The sequence below is a fragment of the Pipistrellus hanaki genome, assembly GCF_964339955.1.
Source record: "Pipistrellus hanaki genome assembly, chromosome: 8".
NCBI classification, from domain to species: domain Eukaryota; kingdom Metazoa; phylum Chordata; class Mammalia; order Chiroptera; family Vespertilionidae; genus Pipistrellus; species Pipistrellus hanaki.
The window spans coordinates 41,724,902-41,738,308 of NC_140510.1; positions in this window are offsets into that span (position 1 = coordinate 41,724,902).

Here is a 13,407-nt window from a genome sequence, read left to right on the forward strand (position 1 = left end):
ATGAGCATTTGGTGTTGTCAGTGTTACAGAGTCTGGCCATTCTAATAGGATTGTAGTGGTATCTCGTTGTTTAAATTTGCATTTTTCTAATTTTTCCCCGTGCTATGAAACATTTTTTCATATACTTACTTGCCATCTGTGTATCTCCTTCTCTATATCTGAGGTGCCTATTAAGGCTTTTAGCTCATTTTTAATAGTTTTTTTTGTTTGTTTTCATACTGTTGAGTTTTAAGAGGTCTTTGTATATCTTGAATATCAGTCACCTATCAGATATGTCTTTTGCAAACATTTCCTCCCACGATGTGACTCTTCTAATTCTCTGATATTGTCTTTCACAGAACAGCACTTTTAATTTTAATGAAGTCCACTTATCAATTCTTTCTTTCATGTATTGTGTCTTTGATATATCTAAAACATCATCACCATGCCCAAAGTCATGTAGGGTGTTCTCCTATAAGAGTTTTATTGTTTTGCATTTTACATTAAGGTCTGTGATCTATTTTGAGTTTCTTTTTGTGAAGGGATTAAGGTCTGTGTCTATATTCTTTTCTTTTTTTTTTCCACGTGGATGTCGTTGTTCAAGAACTATTTGTTAAAAATACCATCTTTGCTTCATTGTATTTATCAGAGAATTTATTATGTCCTGTGCTTCAATAGCACTGTTGAAAAAAAGAGGGATACACTTAGGATATTCAGCCATCCATATGTACTTCTTATTTATGGACACTTCCCAAAATATATATAATCTGAACTAGATCATCAATGAACTGTAAATTGAGGCCCAATTGGTACAACTGCTTTTCCTGTTCTCTTGGGCCATCAGCCTACATTAGGAGATGTGATAAGCATCAGCCTTATGGGAATTGGAAAAGGAAGGAGATGGCAACAGAAGGCTGAAATGATGGCTACTGGCTAATTGTAGCTTTTAATGATCCACCCTACAAGTTCTTGGAAGACTCCCATATTATACATATTTGAAAAATGATCTATATCATCAACCTGGATTGTATTTCTCAGGAATTAAGAACATAATGCCTCAATTTTTGATAGATTTATGTGACTATTTCCTTTAACATTATTTTATCAATCAATTTGCTTTCCCTTTCCCAGTGATTTGTTTTGTAATATTACTAGTGATGAGCTGTAGAGTTGTGCAATCTTATCTTGCTTTTCTACACTTAGTTCAAAATCTCTATATCTAAACAAAGCTAAACAAATCTGTTTAGGGTCAATATTAAAGAACATCTTTCCACTTATAAAAAGATGAAATAAACAAATATATCACAGGGTGAAGCATACTGCAGTATTTAAAAGCAGGTGATGCTTGTGGTGTTAGTATGAGAAAGGTCTTTCCACACTCTAGGATAGGGGTGTTGAACTCAATCAGAGAAGGGGCAAAAATCTAAAATCCAGCCTAAATCGCGGGCCGAATGGTTTATTGAACAGTCATAAACTGACAATATCATAAACTGACAGCGGAGTGCAGTGATGACAGCGCGGTGCGGGCCACATTGCAAGGCCTGGCGGGCTGGATTTGCCCCTTGGGCCTTGTGTTTGACACATGTGCTCTAGGATCTAGTTCTCTCATCTGGGAACAATGATACCTGACTTTCTGAGGCTGTGAGGATTGCATAAGACCACATCTATATAAAAACTTTAATACTGGGTTTGGCATATAAAACACACAGTTAATGCTCTATGATAAATACATAAGTAAATGGAGTAATAGATCGTATTTTGAGTGTTATGGCATGCTAGGCATTGGCACACAATCATATTAAATCCTCATTACAAAAATGAGTAAGGTATGCATTTTTATTACACCTGTTTAATAACCAAGGATTCTAAGGCCTATCTTAAATTTAAAAAAACAAAAAACCTTTTACACAAAGAGTAAGTGATGCTATTCTACTTCTATTGAGTGGAAACAAAAATCAACAACCAAAGGAGAAGAAGAGAAAGAGGAAAGGAGAGAGGAAGGAAGGAAAAGCCAGAGAAGAGAGAAAAGAGGAGTGTTCTTCAGTTTGCTGAGACATAAAATTCTCCTTTATTTCAAGAGCCTTTGATCATGCAGCTGTCTCTGACCGGAAGGACACTCCCATTCATTGTTTAGCCAACTCTCTTCATCCATTACTTCTCAGCTTTAAGCCCATGTTCAACTCCCATGGCTGGGTCAGGTTTTCCCTGCCTTAGCTTTGAACTTTCCTTTCATCATGCTTGACACAATTGTAGTTAATTGTCTAATTATTTTTTAGCCTAGCTACAAAACCAAAGCTCCATGAAAAGGGAATAGACCTACCTTGTTTATTTCTATGCCTTAATGCTAAAGGATGCCTGATAAAGAGAAACTCAGCTATTAAACGAATGAAATAATAAAGAATAATAAAGAATAATAAGAAACAGACAAGTGAATGTGGGGCTGATGATGGTGAGATATTTCATCAAGCAGCATATACCAATAAGGAAGAGGAAAAAATAGTGCAGTAAAATAGTTACAACCTGCAAAACCCTAAGTGACAGGGTCCCTGTCAGTCCCTTTCAGTTCATTGTCTATAGTCTCCTCCTCACTCACCAAATTCAAGTTGGTGAGCCTGTTTTCAGGTTTTAGAATCCACCCACATTGTTCTGAGTTGTATGCTTTTCCTGGAGCTGCTGTGACAAAGCAGCACAAACTGGCTGCTTTGGAACAACAGAAATTTCTGCTCTCACCATCCTGGAGGCCGGAGGTCTGAAATCAAGGTGTCAGCAGGGTTGATTCCTCCTAGAGGCTCCGGAGGGAGAACCCAGTTACTCCCTGACTTCTCTCTTGGCTTCTGAGAGTCGCCAACATTTCTTAGGTTTCCTTGGCCTGTAAATGCATCATATAGTCTCTGTTTTCCGTGTGTGTGTGTGTGTGTGTGTGTGTGTGTGTGTGTGAGTGTGTCCAAATGTCCCTATTCCTATAAGAACACTATAAACCCAGCCTAATTCATCATGTCCTCATCTCTATTTGATTACATACGCAAAGACTCTATTTCTAACGGTCACATGCACAGGTGCTAGGGGTTAGGACTTGAACATTTCTTTTGGGGGACACAATGCAGCCCACAACAGCAGCCCAGAGTCTAACACTGCTGTTTTTTTCTTTTGTTGTTGTTTTTTTTCTGCCTGGAATGATTCGCCTTCAAATCTTAGCATGGCTACCTTCTTAAGCATGGTACCAGCCTCAATGTCATCTTCTCAAATCAAAAGTAAAGTGACACCACACCAAAATGTCCCTTTTCCCTAACCCACACTTCATGTCTCACGTCTTCTATTTCCCAGTTGGTCTCTATATACTATCTGGCTTGATTTTCTTTTTCTTTTTCTTTTTCTTTTTTTAAATATATTTTATTGATTTTTTACAGAGAGGAAGGGAGAGAGATAGAGAGCTAGAAACGTCGATGAGAGAGAAACATCAACCAGCTGCCTCATGCACACCCCCCATCGGGGATGTGTCTGCAGCCAACGTACATGCCCTTGGCCGGAATTGTACCTGGCGGGACCTTTCAGTCCGCAGACCTACGCTCTACCACTGAGCCAAACTGGTTTCGGCTTGATTTTCTTTTTTATTGCTAACAGATGTCCCCATTCCCCCCCCCCAACCTTTACCCAACTCCCCCTTTTTCCTTTCCCCCCTCTTCCTTTTAGCTTGATTTTCTTCATGCGCTTTTCACTATCTGAAAGAATCTTGTGCACAATGTGTTCCTCTGTGCCCCTCTGTAGAACATGATCTCTGCATAGAGCAGGGGCCTTGTTTCTTGATTACCACTGTAGCCTTAGCACCTACAATCATATCTTTAATAGAGTGAGTACTCCAAGTCTTGTTCAATGAAACTTGTTCTATTTTTCTGTCCGTTATTTATGACCAAAATAATAATACATAACACACACACACACACAAAAAAATTTACTGGCCTCCAACATTCTGAATTTATTGCCATAGTCGGTTTACTGGGAGTTGGATAGGTAGCTCTGCTGATGTGGGCTGGACTTACACATCTGCAGGTCGGCTTGATGTGACTAATCTGTGCTCATTCAGACGGCCTCCACTGGGAAACCTTGGACAGCTTAGTTCTAATGGACAGATGGCTCGGCATCCAGGAGGCCAGCCTAGGCATGTTTTCACGTTTTCAGGCACAAGACACTAAGTGGAGATCCGTATGCTCTCTTTCAGCCTTGCTTCAGGATTGGTATGCAGAGCCTTTTGCCACATTTGAATTGCCAAAGCAAGACTCATGGCCAAGCTCAGATTCAAGGGTGGGAAATGAATTTATTTCACTCTTTAATGAGATAAACTGTAGCAGCACATAGCAAAGGGCATGGATGAAGGGAAGAGTAACAACTTTGTACCATAAATACAATCTACTACATAGGTATTTTTGAGATGTACTTTAACTCCATTCTAGAACAAGATGGGGTGCTAATAAATATCTATACAAATATAAATTTATCTTAATTTATGAAAACTATAGAGTGGCAGGCACTTCACATGTTTTAACTTTATACACAGAAGTACTGATGTATAATCGAGTGTGACCACATAGGCTTGAATCTTATCTGCATCATATCCTATCCTAAGAATCATCTGTAAAATGGGGATAATAATAATACCCATCCAGTAGATTTCTTTGTAAGGAAATAATACAAATAAAATGTTTAGCATAGTGTCCAGTTTAAATAAACATTAAGTAAATGATAGCCACGTTTATTAGCTATTGTCATTCATTACAATCAAGGGCCGGAGTAGAATTTATAGCATTATATAAAATGACTTTTATAAGTGCTTCATTATTTTAACCACTAAGATCTTCAATATAGATTTATTTGAAACATTTTTCCTTAAATTTGCATGTGAATAATTTGATTGATAAAAAATACCTCCAAGTATCAACTGCTGCCTGTTTATATATTATTTATACTGTAGATTGAATTAAGGAAAACCATGATAAGAATTAAGAATAATACTAGTCTTTGCCCCAAGAAAGTGAGATGTCCTGTGATTTATTAAAATTATATCTAAATTATTGCTCTATGAAAAACCCGATTAGTACTATTTTTTTAAATCATTAATTTTACTGGAGTCCAATTTAGGACCCATCTTGTTATATGACAAGTCACTCCTTGGTTTGGATACATTTGATGGCTCAGCCAAAAATTACTATTTCTGAAGATAAAGTTTCCTGAAATTGTGATGTAATGTAGTAAGAGTGTGTGAGAAGTCACTAGTCAGAATATTGTTTTCCAATACCTTGGCTGAAGTTACTCTTTTCCATTATGGGATCAGGTTACATAAATAAGTGAAAAGGAAAGAAAGGAGAGAAAGAGGAGGAAACAGAGAGAGAAGGAGGATTTCAGGGAAGCTAGAAAGGAAAGAAGAAAGTTGTGAAGAAAGAAAGGAGGAGGGAGGGAGGAAGGAAAGAAATTGTTGCTATTTTTTATGCCTGGAAATGTGATTGCTTTATTTATTTGCTTGTTTGTTTGTTTATAATTGTCTTTGCTATGCTTCAACAATTTAATTTTTATGTGTATTTTAGGGATTCCACTTCTTAGAATATATCCTAAGAATCCTGAAACATCAATCAGAAAATATATATGCACCCCTACATTCATAGAAGCATTATTTATAATAGCCAAAATCTGGAAACAGCCTAAGTGTTCATCAATAGATGAGTGGATAAAAATGCTGTGGTACATTTAAACAAGGGGATACTATGTGGCTATGAAAAAACAAAAAAAAAGCAACAGCCATGGATGGACCTGTAGATTATTATGCTAAGTGAAATAAGCCAGTCAGAGAAAGACACATACCAAAAGGTATCACTTGTATGTGGAATCTAATGAACAAAATAACCTGATGAACAAAATAAAACCAGAGGCATGGGTACATGGAACAGATGGATAGTAAAATTTGTGTTTAACTGATGGGGGTTATAGTCAAGACTTTTCTTTTGTATGTGGCTGTACTCCTCCAGAATAATTTGTTGAAAAATCTTCTTTCTCCATTTTATTATCTTGGTAACATTGTTAAAAAACAAATGGTCATATAATTGTGGATTTATTTCTGGACTCTATTCTGTTCCAGATTTATGTATGCCTGTTCTTATTTGGATACAACATTTTCTTGATTACTGTAGCTTTATCATAGCTTTTCAAATCAAATCATGTAAGTCATCAAGCTTTGTATTCTTTGTCAAAGTTATTTTGGCTCCTCTAGGGTCTTTGGATTTCCAAATTTACCATTAGTTTGATGATTTCTACTAGGATATTGGTTGGGATTGTATTGACCTACAGATTAATTATGTAAAATTGACATCTTTAACAATATTAAATTTTCCAATCAATGAACAGTGTATCTCTTTTATTTACATTTTCCTTAACTTCTGTCAGAAATGTTTTACAATACTTAGATTACAGTTTTTGTACATAATTTGTCAAAGTTATCCCTACATACTTCATATTTTTATGCTCTTTTTTATACTATTATTTATTTAACATCAATATTCCAATAATTATTTGATATTATAGAGAAACACTCTCTAATTTTGTTTACTGACCTTGCATCTTTCTAAATTCTATGCTGTGTCATAGCTTTTTCAAAAACCTATAATAATGAAAGCATAATATGCTAATTAGACCAGACGTCCTTCCGGACAAAGCCATGATTTCCAGGGAAGCCTGGGTCCAGGTGCTGGAGAAAAGCTGGTGCTGGCAGCCGGGGAAGGAAGGCCTACTCTTGCACAAATTTCATCCATTGGGCCTCTAGTTATTTATAAAAATGTGCATGGAATTTTCTATGGACACAATGTTTTTGTCTCAAAATAAAAGCAGATTTAGTCCATCCTTTCAGTTCTATTTCTCCTTTGACCCATGGGGTTATTTAGCTGAGGCTTTCATTTTTTAAAATTTGGAGGATATTTCATATACCTTCTATTTATTGATTTTTATTTAATTTTGATGCAGTCAAAGAACATATTGGTCTAATGTCATTTCTTTCAAATTTGTTTTATGTCTCAGCTTATTGTACCTGGATGGATAATTCACTTGTACTTGAAAACAATTTATCTTTTGCTGTTGTTGGCTGAGAGTTCTAAAATGCCAATAAAGTCAAGCTGGTTGTTCACGTTTCTGACATCATTTCTGATTATATGTCTACTTGTTCTGTCAATACTGAAAGAAGAGCATTGGGATTTCTGAGTGTACTGTGACTGCCTGTTCCTTTTTAGTTTCATTAGTTTTTTTGTATGTGCTTTAAAATTCTACTATTATATACATATATATTTAGGGTTGATATTTATTTTTGATAACTTGACTCAGTATTATTAGAAAATGTTCAAGTTTATTTCTAATGATATTTATCTTTTTTAAAAAAATATGTTTTATTGATTTTTTACAGAGAGGAAGAGAGAGGGATTGAGAGTTAGAAACATCGATGAGAGAGAATCATTGATCAGCTGCCTCTTGCAAATCCCCTACTGGGGATGTGCCCGCAACCAAGGTACATGCCCTTGTCCGGAATCGAACCTGGCACCTTTCAGTCCACAGGCCAACGCTCTATCCACTGAGCCAAACCTGTTTTGGAGTGATATTTATCTTAAATATACTTATTCTTTATTTTATTATAATACAGCCAGGTCAGCTTTCTTTGGAATAGTGTTTTCATTGTATATTTTATCCCATCTTTGTACTTTAATCTATTTGTATCTCATATGTAAAGTGGGCTTGAACTTGACTGGTGTCGTGTACATACTATATAGTATACAGAAGATTTGTTGTGGAATTGTGGACCTGAAATTTTGTTAACCAATGTCACCCCAATAAATTCAATATAAAGGGAACAGTGGGTTTGATATTCTTTTTATTCGACTTGACATTTTTGAAATTTTGGAGTATTCAGATCATTTATACTTTATATAATTATTTATATAGTTGAATTCAAATCTTGCTATCTTACTTTTTGTTTTCTATTTGTCCTTTTTTAAAAGTTTTTCTCGTTTTTACAAATTATTTTAGTACTTCTTGGGATTTCATTATATCCCATCTTTTGGCTTACTAGCCTTTTCTTTGTTTTATATTTTTAGTGGTTATCCTATCATTTAGAATGTGCTCCTTTAACTTGTCACAGCCTGGATTCAAATAATATTATATCACTGCACATATAATGAGTAAATCCTTATTTCAACAGAATTTCATTTATTCAATCTTGTCCTTTGTACTATGTTGTTATGAAATTTTCTCATATATATTACAAACATATTATAAACAACATACATGATTATTACCTTTGCTTTATACAATTTTAAAATATATTAAAATGAGAAAATATATATATTATATTTTCTCACACATTTACAATTTCTAGTGCTCTTTATTCTATTGTTTAAATCCACATTTCAATTTGATATCATTTGCTTTCCACCTGAATAACTTCCTTTCACCTTTCTTATAGTGCTGCATTACTAGTGTCAATTTTATTAGCATGTTTTGTTTGCTTTAAAATATGTATTTATCTTCATTTTGAAAAGATTGCACATATGTAAGATTGCTAGATATTTGCCCTCATGTCACTAGTTTTATTTATCTCTGTTATATTTGGATAGCTTGTATTCACATATCTTCAAGTTCCAAGATATCTTCTCCGGTTTCTAAACTGCAGCTTAACCCAATCAGTTTTTTACTTCAAATGATGGTTTTAAATCTCTGGGATATCCATTTGGATTTTTAAAACAATTTTTATTCTCTCCTTATTAATTCATGTGTTCTTTTATTATTATTATTGATTTCAGAGAGGGAAAGACAGAGAAACATCAATGATAAAAACAATCAAACAAAAAAAAGAAAAAAGAAAAGGGAAAACATTGATTGGCTCTCTCCTGTATACACCCTACTAGGGATCTGAGCCTGCAACCATGGCCTGTGCCCTGACAGGGAATCAAATAGGTCGATGCTCAACCAAGAGCCACACCAGCCGGGCAGTTCATGTGTTCTCTTACCTCCTGCTCATAGTTATACTATTTAGGAAAGCCATTTTTATGTTATAGTCTGCCTATTTTATAATTAATATCATAACTGAGTCTATTTGTGTTCGCTTCTGCTTAAGAGCCATATTTTCCTGCTTCTTACCTTGTCCCTCAGTGATGTAAAATTCACTAGACATTGTGAATTTTACATTACTGAGTGATGCATTTTATTGTAGTCCTTAAATATGGTACATACTTAATGACTTTCAGGTTAGGCTAGCCTTTTTGAGGTTTGGGTTAAAGTGTATTTAAATCAGGTCGGGAGCGGCCTTGTCATATTAGGACAGGGATTCTGAAACATAGTTGTCTCAGGACCTTTGTCTGATATCACAATTCTGTGCACCCTACTATCCAATGTCTAAAAATACGTTTAATACATTTTTTTTTGTCAAGTTTTCTCATTGTTTACAATGTGATGGCAATTCCCACTATAGTTAATCTTTCACAAATGGAAGCAGATCTTAGCCTTAATTTTAAATAACCTATAATTAATTCCTCTTTCCCAATGATTGAACCTCACACTAATGACAGTTTAGAATTGTTCCCTCTTCCACACTAGCATATTTAAATTTATGCATTCAACCAAAAAAGATAAGGAGGAATAAATAAGATATGAAGAACATAACTAAATAGAGTAATCTCTGTATGTAAAAGGCTAAGTGACCAACCATCCATCCGTCAGACCTTCCAACCGACCAGCTAGTAAATATGACCTGCACTGGCAACATAAAAACAAATGTTGACCCGTGTATGTGCGATACATCTAAAGCTCTTGCTGGTGCCAATCTAGACAGAATAGGGATATTCCTACCTGAGCCCATTTTCAAACATGGTCAGTTATATGTTGCTTTCTCTCCAGCTTGAAGAGCATGTGACATTAAAGTTGTAAATACTTCATCACAAGGAAAATTAGTCAAGCACTCTGAAAGTGCTTTGACTCTTTATATGGTATACAGGGAGATATTAGAATAAGTTTACCCAATTTATCAGTCATTGTTTTTATCAATGTTGTTTCTATTTCATGTTTTTTGTTGTTTTTATACCATGTCTTTGTTGTTGTTATGTTATTGTGTATTTATTAATCAGTTTATATACTATTTCATATACATCTTACTAATTTTCTTTCATCTCTGACACTTCTATTATAGAGAAAGGGTGAATAGCAATATTAAAATATTTCTTATAATTAATTTCTTTTCAATGTGCATAAATCTGTGCACTCGGCCACTAGTAATATAAATAAAACTTTTATAGACAATGAGCATTATAGAATTTCCAGACCACCTAGGTAAATTACTCCATAATCTCAGAGAGAAAAAAAATCAGATACAGTTAATATTATATAGAACTTATTGCTAACATAACCACTAAGATGAAATAATATGTAAAAAAAAAGCATGCAGAAATCATTGTAATACTGTCTTACAAATGCCCATAGATACTTACAATCTACACTAATAAAAGAGAAAGATGCAAACTGACCATACCTTTGCTACACCCACCAGCCAATCAGGAGTGAGTATGCAAATTAACCCAACAAAGATGGCAGTGGCCCTGTCCCCCAGCTGCTCTGGGCCTGTGGGAATTGGAGTAGTTGGGTGCCAGCACATGAGGCTGGCTGTGGCCCTGGCGACAAAGAAGCCACCTGCCCTGTGATCCCAGGTGGCAGCCAGCTGCAGAAGCCTCATGTCTGTCTGCCTCCCCCAGAAAAACCGGGTGCTAGTGCCTGAGGCTGGCTACAGCCTGGTAGATGGAGAAGCTGCTCACCCCACAGTTCTGGGCACCAGTACCTGTGGCTGGCTGTGGCCCAGGAGACAGAGAAGCTGCCCACCTCTCTGTCCCGGCACCAGCACTTATGGCGGTAGCCTAGGGGAAGCCACCTGCCCACCAAACCCTGCAGCTGCAGCTGGCCAGACCAGAGGGAGGGAAGCCCAGATCCTGGATGCCTGTGGTAGGCTGGAGGAGGGAATCCTAGGTCCCAGGTGTGGGGCCCAGGCATAAGTGATTAGGGGCAATCAAGCCAGCAGGGGAGCAGTTAGGAGCCAGCAGTTCTGGATTGTGAGAGGGATGTCTGACTGCCAGGTACCCCCCGAGGGGTCTCAGATTGGAGAGGGTGCAGGCCAGGCTGAGGGACACCCTATATACATATTTCGTACACTGGGCCACCAGTAATAATAATAATTCATGGTATAGTTGAAATTGTATAGCGCATTTCAATCTTCTTGTTAAAGAAGATTTGTATAAAGGAGTCAAGAAGCTTATATCTGTAGTACATGACTTGGTCATGACGGACATCTACCTCCTCCCCCTCACCACCAAGAGCAGTTACCTTTCACAATTGTGCTGATAATTCTGGCTGGTTGAATGCACAAAGGTTTGTAGGTTTAACAAATAGTAGGTGATTTTGGGGGTAGGTATGGCCCATTATTTTTTTGTAAAATAATGAAAAGATAATGTGATCATATTGGAGATTAATGATGGCTGTTCCAGGAAGGTGCTTGGGGCTTTCTGATGGTTCTTGTCACTGGCGTTAAGAAAATGGACTAGAGTGGATTCATATTTTACAAGATGTTCCATTGGTAATACATCAGCAGTCGACGCTGCCTTACAAGCACTTACCCAATTATAAGGTGGCCTCCTGATAAGCTGCTTTTGCTTTTTCCATATTCTGCAGTGCAAGGATAGCTCTGGATTCTCACACTTGTGGCTTTCAAATAGTTTATATTTCTGCTAAGCCTCACAATTCTGGTTATTGCTACAATTTACGAGGGTTTTCAGTAGAAAATAATGCAGGCCAATGCAAGCTAATGCACATGCAATCAATGCCTTGCAAAGCTTTTAATCACACTTTCTTCCTGTACAGATCAATGGGTAAGGAAGGTATCCAATTACTTTCCTCAGAGTGTGTTTGAGAATAGCATTAAGTGAAGAGATCCTGACATGACCACCTGTTTATAACTGCATTATTCATGAGACCTTTCCTGCGAGCATCAAACGCTGCAGCAGCGGAGGTCTCTGGCAGACCTTGGATGGTTTTGCTTGGGTTGCACTGCAGCGGAATCTTTGTGTGCATCGGAAGGATGTGGTGTTTTCTTCTGCAGACAGCAATGTGAGGACAAAATACACATATTTCATTTAAGGTTCAGGAGAAAAGCAGACACCCCGGAGATGATTCTAAGTCATTTCTGTGATGTAAAAGAAAATAAATCAACGCATCTTTAATCAAACTGGAGCTGGTATTGCCCCAAATATGTCAGTGCTTCGCCTTCATCTAAAGAAGGTTCACTCAGTTGAGAGAACAAATACATTTTTTTCACCAAACTATCAAGCATGATTGATAGTCAATGGAAAGATGGAAAGGTGATATTTATTCAGCAAAGATAGCTCTTTCACACACAGAGACAGCATGATATACCCAACAATTAAAATGTACTCCTGCTTCACATTGCACTCTATTGTGGGCTTATGATAGCTCCCTTCCAATTCAGTTGTTTAGGAATCTTGGAGAGATTTTTACTGAGCAAGAAGTGAAAGACAATGTAGGATTGGAAACTATAGCCCATGGGATATATTAGACTTCTGTGCTCTCTACTGAATAACAATTATCCAGGCTTAAACTTTAAAGGATATAATACTGCTAGAATGGTGTGTATTTCTCTTTTAGTGATTTGGATCTTTGCCTGGAAGTTTTGGGGAAAGGTTTGCAATCACCTAAGTGTCCTTCAAAGGTTATTATTTTTCCTGGTAGCTTAAAAAAGGTAAAATATAATGTGGCTATTCACTGCTACTTTATGATTACTAGTATATGAACCAAGTTTTTCTATCATATTGGTTGTCATTCATTGATTGATGCCTTCACTTCATCTGTTTCATAACAGATTGCCCACCTTCATCCGTATTTCAATCAGTAGAAAGAAGTTAAAGAGGATTTGATTTATTTACATGGTCAGTCTTAACTGAAAATAGAGACTATGAAATGTACTCTTTATTCCAGAAGGCCATGTGTCTACCTAAAAAACAGGAATACTATTATCATAGGAGAATGGAGACACCATTATGAAGGGCATCTTTTATCCCAACACCCAACAGCAAAAGGCTACTCACGGTGGATTTAAAAAGAGAGGACAGACCAGTTAGGCTTATTCTTGATCTGGATCTAAGTAAGTTAGACAAGACATAGACAAAATTCCAGAGGGAAAAATATCACGCAGCATACCAAGAACTAAGAAAATCATACCTTGAAGGGGAAAAGAGAATTTGAGACACTAATAATAAGTTAAGTCAGGTGTTGAAATTGTCTAAGATGTATTTTAAAGCATTAATCAATTAAAATTTTCTTGAAAGAAATCTAAAAAATAGAAAGCTTCAA